We start from the raw sequence: 23,049 nt of genomic DNA on the forward strand, positions 1-23,049 counted from the left end.
CCGCCAACATATTTCCGGTTTGGTAGGAATATAAGTTTGTTTTGCTAATTATTTGATGCAATTATGGAACCAAAATATCCCACCTGGTTATGAAGCTATGACTAATGTTGAAGTTTATTTTGTAATCCGTTCAGCCGTTTTCAAGAAATATATTTTTCCCCGGACTATATCAAAGCAAATGCTGCTTGTACTACTCGTTGTTGTTGTTGTTGTTGTTGTGTAAAGTGTGCCTATGGAAAGGATCCTAACTAGCTACAGAAGAGTGAACTTTAGGAAGCTCTCTGGTGGTGTTAGCAGGGCTCTGTGTCAGGCTCTGGCTTTCTCCAACTAGGGAAATGCAGCAACATCATGAGCACTGGATACTGCTGTTAAAATGACTGGTTTCTTTTTGCAGGAACATGTTTCAAGAGACTCACAAACTTGGCACTGCATTTGGAGAAGTTTGTCATTACAACAGGGATAAATTCTGGTAAGTATACGGTATGTGTACCTTCGAAAATAGTTTTGGTGGCTAAACATTTCCTTTCTATGTCACATGGCTTACAGTGAGCAAGATACTGATATGTGTTTTAGCTTTTGAAACATTTATTCTTTGTTTAGTTATGTTCGGGCATGTTGAAGTAGACATGGGGGACCTACTACAATGGAAGCTTAACATACCCAGGGTTTCTCTGCTTTTGGTGGCTTGACAAAAACAGCAATCGGGCCGAACCTCTATCATGAAGGTGGTTATCAACTTGGCGATTCCCCTGCACTTCTCGTTTCCATATTTGGATTGTCCATTGATTCGCAACAGGATAATGGGCATTTCTAAATATCACTTCTGCCTGTGCTGCACACTTTTTATTTGCAGGAGAATTCTGCCCACTCCCGAGTATCAGGGAGCAGATGACAGGAGACTCCTCGGCCTTCCATGAAGGGTCTGACTTACCAGAAATAAATATTTATCTTGGACTAGATAATGTACTATGTTTACAAAATTACAGTCTTTAACACCTTAAATTACAGGATGATATGGGCAGATACTGTGAGATCCCAGGTCAAAAACCAGGCAGCAAAAGGTTTTTAGTGAAAACTGAGGTTGATTTATTTATTTATAACAGTGAAGGGTAAGGGGCGGTGGGAAAGAACAAAAAACAGCCGTTCCAAAGCTTCCGGCTGGTGGGTTCCTGGTTCCTAAGCTTTCCTTGGCTTAGGGGCGCGGCACTACTCCAGGCCTGGGGCAAACTGGATGAAAGATCACAAAAAATCAGCACAGTCACATAATTCACCATCACACACTCTCCTTAGCTCTTGAGGATTCCTGTCCTTAAAGCTCTTGGCCCCATCACTCTGTGCCCATCTGTGCTTGAGGGGGTGTGGCCAGGAGCAGTTCACACTCACCAGGTGTGCCTCGTTGGGTCCTGATCAGCTTCAGTCATTCAATTATTGTCCTCAAGACTGGCACTGCGTTTCTCTCCATGGTCTTAAAGCCCTCCAGCATTTCAGCAGGAAAATACTTTCCTTCAATCACCTGACCCAGAGGTATCCTCCAGCGGCAGGCCCTTGATGAGCGCCAGGTTGACCTCGGGGGGCCACAATACTCAGACCAGCCTCGAGCCTTGAACGCTCCTGCTATTGTCATAAGGGTCGAGCCCAAAATCAGTCTGCTTATCCTGTAATGTGCACTGGACGTGTGTTTAAGGCGGTGAACATTAACATTCCTTTATTGGCATTTGGCAGATGCTCTTATCCAGACTGACAGTATAACAAAGTGCAAAGTGCATAGACACCACCAGGAACAAGTGTGCTGAAAGACCCGTCCAGAGAAGTACAGTTTTAAGTACTAAGAGGACAACAAAGATAAGGACTAGGGCCTATTTGATGAATCTGACAATGGATTATATCTAAAACTATTTCAGCACAATGCAATAGAATGAAAAACCCATTGGATCAATAAACAGCTTACATAGCCTGACAAAACTAGCAAAAATATCATCCTTGCAAACAAGTTACACAAGTAGAACTGAAAAACTACCAATCAGTTAAAGTTTACAGGGAGGTAGGGATGGGTGGGGAGAGGGTCATTATCAAACTTTTAGCTAACATCAGCTAAATGTTCTGGCGAAATGTTCGTAATGCAAGCTAATGTTTGCCATCTTCAATGCAGCTCAGGTAGCTGCAGTGCATATATCTTTCAGTTGTATGTCATTCAGGCAGCCCCAGAGGTAGATGCACTCTGGGCAGTAATTCACTCAGATACACATTACATTACATTAATGGCATTTGGCAGACGCTCTTATCCAGAGCGACGTACAACAAAGTGCATACCCATAACCAGGGATAAGTGCGCTGAAAGATCCTAGAGGGAAGTACAATTTCAACTGCTACCTGTACAAAGATAAGGACCAGGGCCTATTTGAATTATTATTTATTATTATTTTTTTAAACAAACAAACAAACAAACAACAAAGCAAAAGTGACCAAACTTAACTATTGTGGTGACCCGCTGGTTGAAAGAGAGAGCAAAAGGTGTGAACAAAAATTATTTTATTTTTCTTAGTGTCTTTCAGACACATTTCAATTGTCCAGAACCAAAAATTTGGTTCCTTTCAAAAAATATAAATAAACGGCCAAAAAATTAGGAATTAGGAAAAATTAGGAAGACCAAAAAAGAACCGGCATCCACGTGACAGCGTTCGTCCGTCTTTGTCCGTGGCTGGGCCACTCCTGGCCTCCGTGTCTCCCCGGCCTCGGTAGTCCGCTTTACAGCCTGTCCGCCCTCCTTAGGGGATTCTGTCTGAATTTAGAGCGGGATAGGTTAGCTGGTTTTACAGCAGGAGAGATACGCTCACGTGAGGCTCCGGGTTAAGTCTCGGTCGGGGGGTTTCTTCCCGGAACTCCGCCACGTTTTCCGAGTGGTGGCTCGTTCGGCTTTAGGCTGCACTCTTTAGTCAAGCACGGGCTTCGCCTCTCTCCGCCTCCGTCATCAGCCCTGCTCTGTTCTCCAGCCCGGCTTTTTGTAGCGTGCTGCTCTCCTCCTCTCATTCGGTTCAGCTGTGCCTGTTCAATCAGAACTGGTTAGAGGTTTGCATTCCGCATGCGCCTCGCCCCGGTGGTGCTGGCCGTGGTGCTGACTCTTCCTCCCGGCTCTCTCCAAGGTGCGGCTCTATTTAAAACGGACATAGGGAAATATTCGCCGTTAATTACCTTATGTCCTCCTGATGTCAGCGCACTGGCCGTTCCACTCCAGTGGTGTATCGATCCCTGATCGGGCCACCACACTATCCAAATACTGCTTACCTAGCCATCTAAAAATACCGATACACAAAGTAAATCACAAAGACAACAATTAAGGTTCACAGGGAGGTAGGGAGGGACGGGGAGAGGTGCTGCTTGAAGAGGTGCGTCTTCAGTTTTTTGCGCTTGAAGGTGGGGAGAGATTCTACAGTTCTGACCTCAACGGGTCCAGGGCTGTGCCACAGATGCCTGTTGCTGACAGGGCGGACCGGAGGAGTGTCGAAGGCAGCAGAGAGATCTAGAAGAATGAGGACAGAGGAGAGGGAGGCTGCTTGTGCGGCATGGAGCGACTCACTGACGGAGAGGAGCGCGGTCTCTGTCGAGTGGCCCGATCTGAAGCCAGACTGATGGGGGTCTAGCAGGTTGTTGTTAGAAAAGAAAGAAGAAAGTTGAGTAGAAGCGGCTCGTTCTATGGTTTTAGAAAGAAAAGAAAGAAGAGATACCGGGCGGTAGTTCTGGATGATGGAGGGATCCAGAGTTGGCTTTTTTAGCAGCGGAGTGATGTGGGCCCTCTTGGAGGATGCTGGAAAACAGCCAGAAGACAGGGAGGAGTTGACAAGGGAGGTGACAAATGGGAGAATTTCAGGTGTGATAGTCTGGAGAAGAGAAGAGGGGATAGGGTCAAGGGCACAGGTTGTAGGAGAGCAGGAGTTGAGAAACATCAGAGTCTGTGAGGGGGGAGAAAGTGGAAAAGGAAGGGATGGACCTAGAGGGGGGGAAGGGCACAGTGAGGGGGGCGGTGGTTGTAAAAGATCTGCGGATGTCTGTATGTCTGTGACCTTTTCATCGAAAAAATCAGCAAAGTCATCAGCAGCGAAGGAGGACTGAGGTGGAGGAGGCGGTGCGTTGAGGAGAGAGGAGAAAATAGTTTCCGGGGGTTAGAAGTGGAGTTCTGAATTTGTGTTTGATAGTATTTTGCTTTGGCGGCAGTGACAGCGGAAGAGAATGCCCCCAGGAGAGACTGGTTAATTGTGAGGTCTGAAGGGTCTCTGGATTTTCCCCATTTCCTCTCCGCTGTGCGGAGGCTGGCCCTGGAGGTACGGAGGGTGTCAGATATCCAAGGACTGGGGGGGGGTGCGAGTCGGCTTTGATCACAGGGGGACAGAGTCTAAGGCGGAGGAGAGAGATGAAAGGAGGGTGGCAGATGCAGAGTCAGTGGGGAGTTTGGAGAAGGATTCGAGAGGGGGGAGTGAGGCGGAAGAGGGTGAGAGAGAGTGGAGGTTACGGCGGACTGAGGAAGTGTGGGTGGGAGGAGGGGGAGGAGGATGGGGAGGAAGAGGGAGGGAGAATGAGAGTGGAGTAGCGGTAGGAAGGCAGCAGCCTGGGAGGCTTCAAGGTGGATGTTGAAGTCTCCAAGGAGAATCAGTGGGGTGCCATCCTCAGGGAAGGAGCTGAGAAGGATACACAAAGGCCTTTGACATGTGCATTGACCTCAACAGTCCACTTGGGTAGCCTCTGCTTTCACAGAGCTCTACCCTTACAGTGACCTCTTGGCAGGTAAAAAGCTTGTCAGGCCTACGACTGGCAGTTGGCTCAATCTGTTCGCCACGAACATCAGCTAACGTTCACTATCGGTTTAAAAAAGTAATGCGCGGCGAACAAAAATGAATTCTGAGAACAAAAGTTGACATTATTTGGCTGTTATAATACACTTTAATCAATATATTTGTTCTTACCTTTAAAAAAATAATCACAGGGAAGCAACTAATCAGCTAGTTGGCATTGTTAGATCTAATTCCATTTGTATTAAAAATGCGTTGGAGGCAAACTAAATAGAATGTGCTAAACGTCCAAAAACGTGCCAAAGTGCTAAACGTCCTCTGATGGTCATCTATCCGGTATTCATAGAACTGTAGTTGCATGCATGCTGCATTAAACTGTGCATTGTTTAGCTCTGTTGAGTAACTGTTATACCGTATTTGGAAAGAGGCGTTTCTGATTTTTAAATGGAAATTCTTGGCGGCTTCATTACCAGAAAAAAAGTCCATAGAAGTCCGTAGTAAGCTCCGTTATCATTCAGCTACTAAGCAGCTTAAGTTGTTTATGTTTAAATCAATATAAAAAACGGTTCCTGTACATGTAGCCGGTGGGCGTCAGGCACTAACCACAGCCTCCACAGCACCTTGATCCAGATGTGGGTCTTGGGGCAAGTAGGCACAAGAGGAAGGAAGGGCTTTCTCCAGAGCTGTTAGCGACCGAATTTCTGGGACTGGAGATGGTGGAGCTGCATCCTCGCCAGTCCAAACGTGTGCTTCCTCCATCTTACAAAAATAATAACGTACTACTGGTGCTGGACCGTTTTTCAGTGGTTGCACAAACAATGGGAACGTATGAATAAACATCAATAAGGCATGGATTGTTCTTAGCTCACTGACGCTAGCCAGTTTGGCAGAGCAAATTAGTTTACTAACATTGCATAGTGTGACGTAGGTTAGCTCAGCTAGTTCGCTAGTAGTCACAGTGACGCGCGGTGAAGGCTCGTAGCAGGTTACCGCCGCAATGCTCCCTGGTGACAACGTAACTGGGAACGCATTTGTCTAACAAATCTTTGGATGAGTGAGAGGCTGGGATTGAAATCCCACCTCGGACTATCAAAATCTCTAACTCGTTACAATAGCAACCACCAGGTACTACCTATGGGCAGCCAGGAAATACTTTTTTGTAAATTGTTCTTGCATTGAAATTGTTAATAAAAACTTTGAATTGGACTATAATGTCTATATTGTCATATTTGGTAACCGTTTTATAAAAGCAGTAACTCTGTGGTATATTATCATTATATGGGTGTAGTCTGCAACCCCCCACATCACAATTTAACTGGTAATTGTCATATTATGGTCAATGTAAAAATGCATAAGGTAGGAATTGTCATAGACAAAAAAAAATCACATTGTCTTTCTTTGCTTTGACTCTGCTTCCATATTCTATGCATATTTTAATTATCTCTCTTTTCTCTTCATTTTAGTTGTTCTCCATACATTTTTGACATACCGTGCCCCGGATCCAGGAAATAAACTCTTTTCTGGATTCATGATTGCAGTTGTGCTATTAGAAGATTTAATTTCAGTTTGTTTTTCAGGTAAGATGATATTTTACAATCTAGTGAATACATTGTATGTATAATCACAGTGTTTGGCTACAGAAGTCTCGTGGGATGTGTAATTGTGTAGAACATAAGTTAAATAAATGATGAATAATGTATTGCTTAATTATAGGTTTTAAATGTATTTTGCTCAGCCTGCCTTTCTTTAAGAAAACAAGAAAATCTAAATCAAAGTATCACTGTCTCACTGAAATGTGTACATGCCCAAATGAAAAAATGAGATGGGTCGCAGTCAAAAAAATAGTTTCCAGGCTTTTAGTGTTGAATAAACTATTTCACTTTTTTTTCAAATGCAGAATAGCCATCTTGCACAGGTCTTTCAGCTTTGCCTTCTCCAGTGTTCAAGTTCAAAAGCTTGTGACATTCTGCCTTCTTTTAAAACAAGGTAGTTTCAGCTTCAATCAAGTAAATCTGCTGGCTAATCTAAAGACAGTGAAGCTTCAGGTTATTACTGATAGGATGATGAGAGTAAGTCGGGGGTAAATATGTCCATGAGTCACTGTAGCAGAGCTCATAGATGCAGTCACAAACACAGAAGTATTTGGGCAACACGTACCACAGCAACACTGGTGAAGAACATCAGGGGCGTCACCGAGGTTTGAATGCATTTGGCGCTGAGCCGAAGTCATTTGGGGCTGAACTGGGAAGGGGCGTTCCATGAATTTGACCTTTACCAGTTAAACTGCTAGAATGTTTATCAGTCTGTATGTATAAACATGATAAACAAGGAGTCTGATGGCAGTGTCACGGTACTGGAGTTCTATTCTGATGAATTTCCTGCCACTACCGTTTCTTGCCGTATTTCTGCCAATTTGGTAATCAGTTTCACTTTGGCAATGAGCAGCGCTCAGGTAATCAGTACCCTCGTGCTGACAACTGATTACAGGTGTCTTTCGCATGCGGTCTGATTACCGATTCAGTTGCTTGTCTTTCTATTAAAACCCTGCGTTTCCTTGACTTGGGGCTTGTGTGTTCTTTCCCCATTTCCCATTGCACGTTTCTTTTATTTTAATTTGTGCACTATGTGAGGTATGTGACTGACGATTCTCATTTACCTGTTGTGGCGAAGGGTATCGGAGCTGAACATGCAGCAACCCTTAGGATAGTGAGGACACTGTCACACTTTCACCTGCACATTTCATTTTGTGCAAAAATGTCAGACACACGACAGTTGGAAAACAGGATTCCTCTGGGAATTGAGGCCCCGTTCATTCTTCATTCTGTCTCGGCCACGTGTTAGGGATTGAGTTTATTGCACCCTTTCCCGCACACTTGCTCTCATTTGCTGTTCGTCCACACAGTTTGTTTCTGTCTGGTTTGAAAGCTACCTTTAAACTCCACTTCTTTTTTCGACTGTCTCTTTAAAAAGCCGAAATTCCATATATGGTGTTTAAGGGGTGTCAATTTATGCTAATCACAAATTTTGTGAACACGCCTTTGATATAAGATTGCTTGCTATTTATCAACATACACACGTGGACACAAAACTTTACTGCAATATCCACAATGACTGTTAAAATACCACATCAAGCTAGCTAACTATGTTTACACTAGTTTGCTAGCTAGCTAAAATGTGTAAATTGTAACCGTGACTAGCTAATGTAGACTGGCTTTATTATGTGGCATGCTAAGATGATCACTTTGGTTAGCCAATATCAACATACCCTTTCTGTGATCAAGGAAAGCGTAGGATAGAGAGAGGGATGCGGACAAGGTCGATCAATATATTAATTAGAGAAATTTCACAGTGCATTAATATGGCCTTGGACAGTGCTTCATCCCACAGCACGACAATGATTCCATACATGGACCAGTGCTCTCTTTCTTCTTAATTATTTTCCAATATTTTGTCATTTTTTGTTTTGGCAAGCCTATTTTTGGCCGATTAAGGCTTCCTGGACTGTCTTTGGCACAACTCTGGGCCTCATGTTAACTGACTCCAAAGACAATCAAAAGCCTAGAATAAGGACTAGGTACTGAAAACTAACCTAAAATATGGAATCCACTGAATAAAACAAATCAGAAATAGCTGTGAAGTGAACTGTCCAATTACTTAGTCCCATAAAATGTATAAGAGTGTATAAAAAAGGGACGTAATTCCTACATGGATCATCCAAAATGGATGTAAGTACCCTCAAATTAACCTCATAGTTTCATTTCAAATCTAATGTGCTGGATTCAAGATACAAAAGAACAGAAATTGTACCAATGTCCAAATACTGACAGACTGCACTGCAGTTCAACAACCTTTTTCACATCTTGTGAGCGAGTGGGGGCGGAGGACCTGGAGCGATTGTGTAGGGGAACAATAAGTTACCACACAGCTAGTAAAACAAGAAAGGGAGCGAGCACCCCAGCTAACCTTGCCATACAAAAGCAACACAAGAAATGCGACGAAAAGTCGTATTGTCCGAAAATAGTGATATTAATTATCTGTGAGAATAAAAGTAAAAATCACGGAGAAGCTCAGCCTCTCGCCACCTCGTCGGCCGAAGGAGGAAAAGTAGGAAAATGAACAGAAGCGCGGCTGCCACGATAGGGACAGCACGCCGAGCTCTGAGACCCAGAGGGGAGGAGTAAACACTCCACCTCGGAGGAGCTCCACTGCCAGGAGCAGTTTGGGGAGAGGTGAGGCAAAAACGAGAGTAGGCCCAAACAGCCAGGACTGCCCGTCTCAGGGAGGGAAACTCAGAACAGAGCAAGGCCAGGACTGCCCGTCTCAGGGTAGGAAACTCAGAACAGAGCAAGGCCAAGACTGCCCGTCTCAGAGTAGGAAACTCAGAACAGAGCAAGGCCAGGACTGCCCGTCTCAGGGTGGGAAACTCAAGAACAGGGTGAGAGAGAAAGACAGGGAGCAGTAGGAACCAACCCAAACTCTCGCCCTAATTTCAATACATTTTGACAGAAAATCAGTCTTTCGACTACCTCTTTACCGGCTCTGTGCCACTCTCAGAATAAGACATCAAAGCCCTGAGCACAGAGCAAACTAATCTTGAATAGGGTAGCCACACCTGTAATGAATACAGGGTAATTAGGTCTGCCGGTTGCAGGAGGGAAATAGCTTGTCCGTAGTGCCCTCCGGTGACCCTGAGGGGCAACACCCAGAACAGACCAAAGCAAGCAGAGACCCATGACACATCTCTTCTGGAATTACCTTTGATTGTGGCAGAGTGTGCTTTAGAAACTTTGTGGTGATTACTCTACTCTGATGGTAAGGTTCAATAAGGATGGGGAGATGGAGTGTTTTATCCACCGGCACACGGGGGGGCCTGAGCTTTTGTGAGCCTTAAGCAATCTTTTATTTTGGTGCCCCTTCTCCTTTCAATGGAAAATAGTGTATTTTGTATAGGGCAGACTGGCACTACACCTGACCGTTTCACCTTTTTGGTCTCTTAATACAGAATGTGCAGGATCCTAGTGGCTTTAATGTGCAGTAAAAGGCAAGACTGTGGTGTTCACATGCATTAGTAACCAAATGTGTCCAACAGTGTTCTTTTCTTTTCTTACAGCACTTTTCTGGGACATGAGGATTCTATCTGAAAATTTAGACTTTGAAATGTTCTTTCTGATTCTCACACATAGTGCATATGGTTTCTCAGTGGGTAAGTTCCCCTTCAAAATAATTCAAATGTAGTAATACCAAGCATATGCAGGTAATGCACAGAAATGTCAGCACTTGGGTGAATGAGGGACAGCTCTTGCGTGGCTGTCACACCCATGTGGCTCATCACATAAAGCCAGTAAGATCTCAGAATGCTCAGGGTTAGAATGCCAAAGTCTAGTCCTGGGCTGGTTTTGATTCAGAATGAAATGCTTTCATCCTGACGTTCACTTCCCTTGATTCAAGGGGGGATTTCCAACAAAAAATGTCAGGATTAATTTTGTGTATGGATTTCACTATCCATAAATCCATCTATAAACGTGCAATGAACTTTTCCATACTATTCAAACTTTTCAAACTTTAAATGCCAGTGGCAAAAGGCTGTCAACCTACAAAACTCTACACCTGAGTGCTTATTGCCAGTAGTGAAGTGCTGTGTTGGATGCATGATGGTGTGTGTGTGGTACATTTAACTAGTATGGATTAGCTGCACTCACACGCTTAGAAGGCAGAGTTAATGGCAGTCCTTACTTCAAGTTCTGTATAACTGTCCTGAATTATACAATGTTCAAAATATTATTTTTATAAAAGAAAGAAAAAGGTAATTTAATTTTCCTGCAGAGAAGGGTGTCTCTGAAGATGACAAATACCACTGTACACAGACCATGAGTAGTGTTATGCCATATGTCTTCAGGGATATGTTCCGTTTCAGTGATCATATACAGTCAATCTATCATAGTCAGACAGGATTGAGGAGCAAGGCACTGGAATTGTATATGTCATGGCTATCTCAGCCACCAGATCTGTGAGCATTTATGGCATATTCTGGGAGAGACAGGGACAGCATGGCACTTCACAACAGAGCAAGCACCAGTTAATTGACTCTAATGAAGAAACGTGGCAATTCTTCCTGCAGAGTTCCAGACACCACTAGATTCTGGAGCACACAGGACATGCGTTTGGCCCAAAACCTTTTGAATTGGCTTAGATTTGTGTTTGCATTTCTGTTTACTAACTGTACATGAAAATAGCTTTTTTGCATTTCTCTGTATCAAATATATGGATAGAATCAAAATGTAAATACATTTTTTTCAATTAATGTGTTGGTGATAATCTGTACATCTCATTGCATAGCATTATCATGCTATTTTGAGAATATACGTCAGAATGTAAGATGCCTTAAATTAAAAAAAGGATTAACATTCATCAAAGGACTAAAACCCCAGAGAAAAGATGTGTAATTCAATAAAATTATGAAATTAAAGCAATTTCTCACTGCGCATTGTTCCTCAGCCCCGCACTTCTGACAATATCAGTCTTTCTCATTGCTATGGAGGAATCTCAACCTATTTCTTCTTCAATTTGACTTTGACTAGACCACTCCTAAACTTTAATTTAGATTTGTATCAGACAATTAGATGTGGACTTGCTTTTGTGCTTTCTTTCGATTGTTATGAAATGTAACCTCCACAGTGGTGCGAAAGATTAATATCAAATTGTAGGAAGTGTTTCATTGCAGTTGTTGCTGCTAAAGTTGGTGCAACCAGTTTTTAAGGTTAAGGCAGCAAATACTTTTTTTACAGGGGTGGATTTGGGTTGATGATGTTTTTAATTGAAAAATTAAATAGTTGTTTAAAAAATGTGTTTTGTAAAATTATATTTTGTTGAAAGATCTGAAAGCATTCTGTGTGAAAAATATAAAATAACAGAAAATAAGGGAGGGGGCAAATACTTATACGTCACAGCACGGCAAATTTAAAATAAATGTATATATTAAATCAAAGGGATTCACCTGCATCAGTTTATAACAATACATGTTTAATGTTTCTCTGTTTAATGTGTACCTTGTGTGCTTCTGTTTTTCAGTTATCTTATTTTGGTTTATTCTGCCTCGTTTATCTGTGGTGATACACATATTGACTATGAATTTGCAATCGCTAAAATATGGATGTAAGTATAACTTGCTGCACATATTGTGAATGGTAAATGGCTGTTTTAATTTTAATTTATTTATTTTTAAGTATTTTGACTTACAGACTGTACTGTAATAAATAAGGAGGTTAAAATGCTGACTGTCACCTTTACTTTGAGGGTATTTACATCCACATTGGGTGATGATAATAATAATGTGTAGAGTAATTTGTGTTGACAGACAGTTTGCAATTGGTTTTGATTAGTCAGGTGTTTCAATCTATTCCTTCGTTCATGTATAAGAACGCGTTCAGTATCTAGTCTTTATTCTAGGCTTTTGATTGTCTTTGGAGTCAATGTTAATGCTGTTTGTCAACATGAGGACCAGAGTTGTGCCAATCGCAGTCTAGGAAGCCATTTCGAGGCTGGGCAATACAACAAACACAGTCAGAGACATGGGCCAAACAATAGGCATGCCAAAATAAACAGTTTGGAACATCAACAGTTTGGAAAGAGAGCGATAGTGAGCTCAGTAATTGGGGCTGGCTTCACAAAACCTGACCACCATCAGGTTTAACTAGTGTCAAAGTAGAGTAGGCTGCTCAGGCTATGTATTTCTTACTTGATAAAAAACTGATGAATGGATATAATGGAAGCATAAGAAGAGCTTAGAACACACACAGTCTAATGCCAATCAAACCAGAGACAAGCGTTGGCAAAAATTGATGATAGTGGAAATGTGTTTGTTAAAACCTTATTTCTGGGGTCAGCCCCATCAAATGGTAAATGGTTGGCATTTATATAGCGCCTTTATCCAAAGCACTGTACAATTGATGCTTCTCCATTCACCCATTCATACACACACTCACGGTGATTGGCTGCCATGCAAGGCACCGACCAACTCGTCAGGAGAATTTGGGGGTTCGGTGTCTTGCTCAGGGACACTTCAACACAGCCCGGGCGGGGGATCGGACCGGCAACCCTCCGACTGCCAGACGACTGCTCTTACCACCTGAGCCATGTCACCCCATGTGAACGCAACTGGCGTTAGCCTTAGAACATAAACTGTTACAGTAAAAATATTATATTTAAATATAACATGACTAATGGCAACATATTTCTTTCAGATTTATCTCGGAAAGTCCTTCGGGCACTTCAATTCATTCTTCCAAATATAATCTACCTTCTATTTCTGGCCTTAATTTTAGATCAGGATAAAGGTAAGGCGTTTGGGATTAATTGAATCATTTTTGCTCCACTTGATTGTTTAAGCTTACTCTGAGTTATTACTCTGAATTATTGTCCCTAGCTTTACATTTCTTTACGTATAGGGCATATGTGTATCGGACTGGGAGAAATCATTTGAATTTATAATTTCACATAATTACATTTAATTACATTTCCGTAGCCGTTGCGAGAGAGTGTAGACATTTTCCTCTAGCGTGTGATGTCACCAGGTGCTTCTGTTCATACTGCAACCCAGAAGTCAAGCTACACAGACATGAGTCAGAGGAAGACCCTTTATATGCAGCTTTAGTCAGCAGACTGCAGGTTTGTCATCAACCTGCAACACGTTGATCCAGACCATGGAGCCCATCCATGCACTAGAACAGGGCCTTAACAGATACCAGACCATGGGGCCCATCCATGCACTAGAACAGGGCCTTAACAGATACTAGACCATGGGGCCCATCCATGCACTAGAGCAGAGCCTTAACAGATTCCAGACCATGGGGCCCATCCATGCACTAGAACAGAGCCTTAACAGATACCAGACCATGGGGCCCATCCATGCACTAGAACAGAGCCTTAACAGATACCAGACCATGGGCATATCCATGCACTAGAACAGGGCCTTAACAGATTCAGGCCATGGGGCCCATCCATGCACTAGAACAGGGCCTCAACAGATACCAGGCCATGGGCATATCCATGCACTAGAACAGAGCCTTAACAGGTACAAGACCATGAGCATATCCATGCACTAGAACAGGGCCTTAACAGATTCAGGCCATGGGCATGTCCATTCTTTCCAAAAGGAGAACCTGGCCTCTTTTCATAGATTTGTAATCATTCAGACAGGGAGAAAGCAGAGAGGGTAACAGCAGGGGGTGGCAGCTCAGAGGGTGTTGTGGCAGGGGGTTGAGCCCCCGCTAACATGGGGGGATTCATATGTAGCTGCATAATCATGATAATGAATCAAGATAATTTTGTTCATTAGCTCATACTTTTTAAATGTAATTATTCTGAATGAACTTAATGAGTGCTTATAATTAGAAGTCATGCAAATTATGGGATCAATTTTGTTGTACTTTTTCTTTGTCAAAGGTGAATTATTTTGCTCTCAACGTTAACAAAGTGACGTGTGTGTTTCTGCAGATCGTCCTGCATTGATGTGTTTCATGGTGTTCTTCATCATCCTGATGAAATCAGTAAATCTTCAGCACAGGAGTGATTTACCTGGTACAGTGTCATTACATCCCTGCATTTAACTCATTGAGTAGGGAGCTTAGTAGACTTGTTGTCAGTGTTAGGGTAGTTACTTTCAGTGTTAGGGTAGTTACTTTCAAAAACATATTACCTTCAATTAAAAGTAATGTCACATTACAATATTGCCTTCTCTACCAATTATGTTACAGTATGTTACTTTGTCTCAATAGTTTTGCCATAGCCACCACACATAAATGACAGGGGAACCTTTCTGCCATAGTCGACTGGTTCCTATATTTTGTCCACGCAATCTACCAGTTCAGCTTAGATTTAACAATCCTTCCCTTTGTTTTTATTTTAATTTGACAAAATTAAGAAAAAAGTATTTAAAGAAAAGCAATAACTTTCTGTATCAGGAGTTATTCTGGGATCAGAAAAAGAGGAATTCTAAAAAGGGGACGATTATTAAATGTAGAATAATTCAAAATGACAGCTGCATTTAATTAATCAATGTGTGAAGTGAATTGTAAAAGCTTTATTATTCATTTTCTTATGAAATGATACAACCGTTTGTTCCGGTCCAGTAACTTGATTGGACAAGTGCCATTCCATTGGTTCTGATATACAGTACAGCATCACTCTGACCTCATCACCATCCAGGACCAATCCACGTTGTTTACAGACTTCTATTAGCTACTGTAACTGTCTCGTGTTGCTAGGTAACTATAAAGAAATGCAAAGACTGACTGGCTAGCTAGCCAACTAAACTAGTCAGTCTTTGCATCTGTTTATAGAGTTACCTGTCAACGCAAGACAGTTACAAGGAACTAATTTTGTTGATGCCTAATGAAGTAATTTGTTCCAAATTACCGTTACTTGATAAATCGTTTTGTCTGTAGAGCTGTTGTATGAAAGCAGTATCACACTCGAGGTCATACTGTTGTACTGTTTATCATCATGGCTTCAAACTTACTAAATCTTCCTGCATTGTTTTTCAGATGTAGCTCATATCCTAGTGTATGTGTTTGGTTCTGCTGTCCTAAGTGTCCTTAATGCAGTTGCTCTTGCGACAGAAGTCTTTCTGAAAGCAGGTGAGTGCAGTAAAAAAACATTTTACATCTCAATAAAACTATGACTGGTGATTATTTCCTGTATGTGAGATACACATATTCTTCATTAAAATGTACGCCTACGGCCTAATTTATATTGTATTTTGTACTACCAGTACATTCATAAGTGTTAAATACTCATTTTAAATATGATCATCTGTATGACAAATGTGATTGTAGGGGAGAGCGGGTAAGTTGTCACACACAGTTCTCCAAATCAAGAGGCAGAACCTCAAATATTTAATAGCCATCTTGTGTGACTTCATGTTCTGAGGTCAATGTCCAGTTTACTGTACATGTGGTCAAAGTCACGAATCTGCGATGAGGACAGTTGTCTTATTTTTCACCTACAAAAGTAATATACTGTAACATACAGTCCCCTCAAAACGTTTTGCTATACACTGAAGACAATGAAAAATTTACATTTTTATTTCCTGGTGTTTTATCTAGATTTGTTAAACACTTTGGAACATATCACCTTTTGTATCAGAGCAAAAGTATTGAAACATGTGACGAGGTGTTTCTTGTTGCCCAGATGTGTCCTGTTAGATTTATTGGTTGAACAAAAAATAGTTCTGAATGTTTACTATTGGTTTAGCCTTGAGTTTTGCCTGTGAAGACTGCATTTGTGTTAAAAAAGATAAACCAACATGAAGACGAGAAAGCTATCTTTGGGAGAAAAACAAGCCAAGAGGGGAAATCGATCAGATCAGAGCCATTGCACAAGCATTGGGGATAGCTTGTACAACTTGGAATGTCCTGAAAAAGACATCGGGGCAACAGACATTGAACACGTCAATTGTTGTCTGTTGATGACAGAAACATTCAATCTCCACAGGGCAGGGGTTAACGTATCTCAATCAAGCATTCAAAGAAGACTTAGAGAGCAGCACTATAGAGGCTATACAAAAAGATGCAAACCACTCATCAGTAGTAAGAATCGGAAGGCAAGATTAGAATTTGCAAAGAAGTACAAAGATGAGCCACAAAGATTCTGGAACAAAGTTTTATGGACTGATGAGACCAAAATGACCCTCTACCAAAGTGATGGAAAGGCCAAAGTGTGGAGAAAGAAGGGATCTGTTCATGATCCTACTCATACAAGATCATCTTTGAAGCATGGTGGAGGAAGTGTCATGGCTTGGGCTTGCATGGCTGCTTCTGGATTGGTCTCACTAATCTTTATTGATGTAAATCATGATGGTAGCAGCAGCATAAATTCAGAAGTCTGCAAAAACATTCTGTCTGCCAACTTACGAAGAAATGTGTCCAAACTAATTGGGAGGAACTTCATCATGCAGCAAGACAATGGCCCAAAACACATTGCCAACATAACAAAGGACTTCATTAGAGAGAAAAAGTGGAAGGTTTGAAAAAAAGTCAGTCACCAGTTGGGCATGCATTTAACCTCCTGGAGAGGAGATTGAAGGAAGGTGCTATGTTATAAGTAGTTTAACATCTAGGTGTAAATACCAGGAAATAAAAGCTGAAATTCTGAACTTTTGTTCAGAACACTCCTGTGTTCATCTTTTTATCTCAACCCCAAATGTATTCAGTGTATTGTAAAAACAAAGGAATTGACCTTGCTGTTCCAATACTTTTGGAGGGGACTGTAACATACAGTAATAGTGAGAACAAGCCATTCAGCTCTGCAATGCTTACCTTTTCCTCCCACGAAAGCATCTTAAGTATACCTTTTAGGTATATTCCAAATTGTATTTTTATGTAATTTTAGAGGAGATAATAAAGTGTGTTTTGAAACTTTAGCTGCAGTATTTTGACACTTTAGCTATGTCACGCTTCACATAGTATAGCCATAATTAGAATACATATCAGTTTTGGGCAAGTTGTCTCAATTATATAGTGACACATTTGCCTCACTATAAATTGACATATGGAACTTATTTTGATATAGTGTAATCAGCAGCTAGGGTTTTTCTAAAAGTTATTGTAAATTGATTATTATATACAGTGCAGTCTGTAAGCATTTGCACATTGCTCCAGTTTCTGTTCTTCATTTTTTTAATGTAATTACTTTTTATTACTTCTTTTTTTCACATTTAACATGCATGCTGTATATTCCATCATACCTTTGTACAATATTGATTCAGATTTTAACAGACCAAAAAAAGAATAAGGAAATGGAACAAACATAGAACATAAAGGGACGCAAACAAACAATCAGCCCCCCGGTTTATTACCACTCATATCCCTGTATGAACTCCCCCCTCCACGCCCATGACCAGCCTCCTAGATCTAGACTAGGTCTCAAAACCTAAACAACTTGTTGTATTACTTAGTTACTCATAAAAGTAATAATATTCATGTAATGCATAACTTAAATAGTGTGTTACCCACAACATCTCTCTGTAACAGTTTTTGTAAATATATATTCATTTTCAGAAAAGGGGCAGCGAACTGTGGAAGATCTTCAAGTGATCGTCTTGCCTCTTGAATCTTTCTTTTTGGTCTGTTGGATAAGTTTACATGAGTATACAGACTGTAAGAATCCTTTGGAAATATTACTAACATTTTGCACATTTCATATTTGTCTAATATTACTCACATATTAATCACTCAGTATTTCTCAAATTCTTTCAAACTGAAAAAAATTGTGCATGTGTTAATGCAATGATCATATTTAGCAAAAAGTTGACAATCTTTGTTACTTTCTGCAATGCAGGTATGCAGGATACCAAGTAAGTAGTAAATGCATTGGCCTAAATGATGACTGTTTATCTGTTATAAATCATTTTAAGCATATTATTTGGGTTTTTCTTTTTACCTTTCTTGTTATTCCTGTATTTCAGGATATGAGAAAAGCATCATGTTTCTTTCTTTCTATATTTTTAAGTCTAGTTGTATAAAAGTGGTATTGTGTCTTGTTCTCTAAATTCCTTTCACTGTTGGTTGTAATATTGTCATTTGCTTTTTACTTAGAATATCAGAACAGCTGAGTCAGCTTTTTCAGAGCTGCAAAAAACGACTCCGATGTCCAACATCATCTCAGCAAGATCCGGTGTGTTGTGATGAGAGAGGGATGGAGTGTTTCTTTTTCTTAATATGACTGTACAATCTCCTCATGTAACTGTTCTGTAACCGCCATCAGCTATTCATGCTTGTAGCTCTGAGCAAAGAGCAATGAAGTTTCTGAATGACCAGGGGTACGTTTCCTGAACAACAACGAAAGTCACCGTGTAACCACCATCGTATGATGGATCAGAAGAGAAACTACCAACCTACTCATGACTGCTCCCCAAAACCGTAGTGACCAGGTCACCAACAGCACCACTGCAGTTTGTATCATAAGAACCCAAACAATGTTGAGTGTTACAATTTCTCCCAAGACTAACTTGTGTCGACAGAGTGTTCCTAAACTCATACATTGTCAGGAAAGAACTAGAAAATTACAAAGGGGTGTGTGAAGAGTTTTGTATCCTACCATATTCTGTTTGCTGATTTAGGATAAGACAATTGTGAGTAGGCTATGTATTAAAGTTCCACAAAATGATGGACAGTCCGGTGACTCTGTAGGCCAGGGGTGCACAACAAGGGCCGATCCGTTTCAGGATTTTGTGCCAACTTCTGGTCTTAAGTACAGGCTTGAACCAGGGTAATTAATAGAGCGGTCAGCAAATTCAATAAAACAAGGCAATTGGTTGGAACAAAAACCAGTACGCAGACCGGCCCTTGAGGATCGGAGTTCTGCCCCCCTGCTGTGGGCTGTGATGCATGCTCGATGCTGCTGCTGCTTGCACTGTTGCAGGTTCAAGTCCAGTCAAGCATTTGATACACGTCATCTTTATGTTTTATCCTGTTATTCTCTGCCACATACTAAAGCTGCATTAAACATAATGGAGCAGGATGATCTATCTGCCACAGTTAGTCTGTACATTTACAATGAGGAAAGAAAGGTAGAGGTATTTTCAAAATCTTGTTGGCCTTTTAAATCCTGAGAATAGCTATCATAAACTATATTTCCAATCCCTTTCAGGGTGATGATAAAACAAGAGGGAAGCTTTTTCATGAGGCTAATTCAATAAGGCAGACAGGTGGTAGTAGAGAGGGGTACAGACAGGGGGCAGTAGAGAGGGGTACAGACAGGGGGCAGTAGAGTGGGGTACGGACAGGGAATTGAATCGCTGGCAGCTTAGGGGTATTTAGTATTTTGACCAAAAACCCCAAAATCCAACATATGGTTTTAAGTAGATGAAGTGTTGGGATTGTTCTCACAAGTGTAGATCATCAGCAGTGGGAAAAATACTGCAAGAAACCGACTGAACTACACATTTAAAGCAATTTACAGTATCTTATGAAAGAAGGGAAAATAAATCCTGGGACACTGACTTGAATCAAAGTGTACATGTCTATGAATTTTCCAATATTCAAACTCTTCCATAAAGTTCACATGTACGTTTGTAACATGAAGTTCAACCGTTTAAGTGATGTTAATCATGTATAATTTCAATATTGTTTCTCTTTGTAGACGTCAGAGGAAGATGAAGAGTCGGTAAGTCTCTCTCCGCCTGAGCAGAGAACAGCACACAAACAGGAGATATTTTCAATGAGTCAGTCTGTCCACATGGGGGCAGTCCTCATGATGGCAACTTGAACAGTTTCTTGTGTTGAAACACATCGAAGAAGTAGAATTTGCAAAGCATACTGGGACATATGGTACACAGACCAGTTGTTATTGTTCCGCATAGCAGTGTAGGCCATTTTCGATTTAAGTTCATCTAGTATTTTTAGAACAGGACAGAGTTTAACATGATTATGGGTGAAAAAAACAAGAAGCTCAATCTGGGTCACAACTGTTTTCTGAAGTGTCCCTAAAGGTCGTTTTAACATGTTCTCACATTTGAATGATGTATTTCATGTGTAATTAAAATGTTGTTTCTCTTTGTAGTCGTTAAATGAGATGATCCGTCTCTCTCGACTCTCTCGAGCATCCAAACCTCAGGTATTTTCTATTAATTTGTCCTGCAGTCCTCAAGAGGACAAATTGCAGCTTTGAGTGTAGAAACTGTGAAGAAGTTGAATTTGCAAAGCATGCTGGGAGATCTGTTACAGGGACCAGATGTTATTGTTCCATACACAAAGGTTCTGAAGGATCAAAGATTCTGAAGGATCTTGAAAGATTTTGTGCTCAAACATCCCCCGATACATCCCCCAATATATTCACCCTTCTCATAAACACTGCAGACGACTCAGTACTATTATTCTTGCTGAATATTGGTCAATATTTCCCAAATTTGCAGATTTAAATAATCTCAATCTTTGAATATCCAGATATTCTGATGTGTCACTAAAGTTCCCGTGTAGGTTTCTAAAATGAAGTTCTCACATGAGCAGCACGTACAGTATGGAATATGCAGAGCAGGTTCGGTCAGGGAACTCCACTGTCAGGCAGGCTCAGTAGTCACATACACACACGTTTCCATAATCAACCAATCACATACACACAAGTTTCCATCATCAACCAATCTCATACACACAAGTTTCCATAATCAACCAATCACATACACACAAGTTTCCATAATCAACCAATCACATACCCACAAGTTTCCATCATCAACCAATCACATACACACAAGTTTCCATAATCAACCAATCTCATACACACAAGTTTCCATAATCAACCAATCACATACACACAAGTTTCCATAATCAACCAATCTCATACACACAAATTTACATCATCAACCAATCACATACACACAAGTTTCCATAATCAACCAATCACATACACACAAGTTTCCATAATAAACCAATCTCATACACACAAATTTCCATAATGAACCAATATCATACACTCAAGTTTCCATTATCAACCAATTACATACACACAAGTTTCCATAATCAACCAATCTCATACACACAAATTTCCATAATGAACCAATATCATACACTCAAGTTTCCATTATCAACCAATTACATACACACAAGTTTCCATAATCAACCAATCACATACACACCCATTTCCATAATCAACCACACGCAACTCTCACTCATCCAGTCACATGCACACATCATTACATCAATGGCATTTGGCAGACACTCTTATCCAGAGCGACGTACAGTTGATTAGGCTAAGCAATGCAGAGTTAATGGTCTTGCTGAGTTAAAGGCCCAACGGCTGTGCGGATCTTATTGTGGCAACACCGGGATTAGAACCACCGATCTTGCATGTCTCAGGCATTTACCTTAACCACTACGCTACAGGCCGCCCACATCACTTTGGAGTGTCTTCTTGGATCTGCTTCTAGGTACTGGGGAGGGTTCTGGTATTCTTCCTGTTTAGGAAGAAGTATTGTGTATTGTGCTCCCTGTAGCACACTTGTGGGTGCACTGTAGTACCTGAAGCAAATCCGCAGCAAACCTAAAAATCTTACTTGCATATTCATTAAAATATGCAAGTAATGAGTATGCACCAATATTGCAGTCCTCAAGATGGCAACTTGCAGTTTCTAGTGTAGAAATAGTGAAGAAATGTCATTTGCAAAGCATTTCAGCACTCATGCTATTTATTTTATATCAACTTGTCCATCTTCATCAACAGTATAAAGTGTGACCAAAATAAACTATTAATTCATTCATTCATTCATACAGTATAAATAATTTTGTTATTATACACATATACATTGAGAATTATTGTGAGGGGATGTTTAACCCAAAATTTAGTCATTATTGAATATGTTGTTATTATATACGCACAGCAAAACAACAAGAATTGAGTGTTATATCAACTCTGAGAATATTATTGTGTGGACTCATATTAGCCAGTTAGAGTTCATTAACACTGAATATTTAACTGTTCAGCGCACTGATCAGACTGAACTCTAAACTCACCACAGTTGGGATGAGTTCACACCACGCTCACAAACTGTCATCCTGTTTATCATATATTTTCATCATCTGTGTTATTGTTTTATCAACGTTTTATCATCTCTGTGGTTTACAGACAGTATGAAGATGGTCTCAATGACGTGAAAAGGATCCTTTATGGTCAACACAAGAACACAAGAAGGGCCAGATTATGTGTACCCACAATGCACTTTGCTGTACTGTTCTTTGCTAATTGGTACACTGAATTATGACATCATTCATCTGTAAATATCATTTAACTCACATTCCTGGGAAAGCCTAGCTAACAAACATAGCTTTAGTTAATGCTGCCAAAACGCTCATCATGATGTTAGCAATCTGTTGCTGTTGCAATTTCTAATTAATTCATTTTCACCTCATTTGCCTACTGCTTTTTTCTGTTTTACAGAGCTCCTAAAGTCAGCTTAGAGGAACGCTGCACTTGAATGGTGCATTATGACAGGGTTATGTTAATAAATTTATGTTACTTGTTTTGCATTTGTATTGTGTGATTTTCAAAAAAATTAAAGATATTGATTTTCATAAAATATATATCTATGTATTTTTTTATATAAATGCATGTTGTTTGAATGTATTTGTAGGGGTTTTAGATGGTGAAGGTTGATACTGAGTACATGACATTATGTTCAGCTCTGAGATAAGTACAGAAGTTGTCACGATGCAAGTTTGGCTAATTTTTAAAGCAATTTTTATCTTTAAAGCAAATTTATTTATATAGCACATTTCATCTA

The 23,049-nt window shown here is 40.6% G+C and overlaps 3 long non-coding RNA genes across 3 annotated transcripts; all 3 read left to right on the forward strand.

The window, feature by feature from the left end:
* The first annotated feature begins 340 nt into the window (after positions 1-340).
* Positions 341-11,927, forward strand: LOC133141390 (uncharacterized). Its single transcript, XR_009710097.1, has 4 exons — positions 341-469; positions 6,245-6,358; positions 9,892-9,984; positions 11,850-11,927. It is a non-coding gene; the product is annotated as an uncharacterized LOC133141390 (long non-coding RNA).
* A 2,344-nt stretch (positions 11,928-14,271) lies between these two features.
* Positions 14,272-17,938, forward strand: LOC133141389 (uncharacterized). Its single transcript, XR_009710096.1, has 3 exons — positions 14,272-14,357; positions 15,323-15,415; positions 17,837-17,938. It is a non-coding gene; the product is annotated as an uncharacterized LOC133141389 (long non-coding RNA).
* Positions 17,939-19,441: 1,503 nt separating this feature from the next.
* On the forward strand, positions 19,442-22,826 carry LOC133141388 (uncharacterized). Its single transcript, XR_009710095.1, has 3 exons — positions 19,442-19,943; positions 20,340-20,393; positions 22,395-22,826. It is a non-coding gene; the product is annotated as an uncharacterized LOC133141388 (long non-coding RNA).
* Positions 22,827-23,049: the final 223 nt, after the last annotated feature.

Source organism: Conger conger, chromosome 12 (assembly GCF_963514075.1).
Source record: "Conger conger chromosome 12, fConCon1.1, whole genome shotgun sequence".
NCBI classification, from domain to species: domain Eukaryota; kingdom Metazoa; phylum Chordata; class Actinopteri; order Anguilliformes; family Congridae; genus Conger; species Conger conger.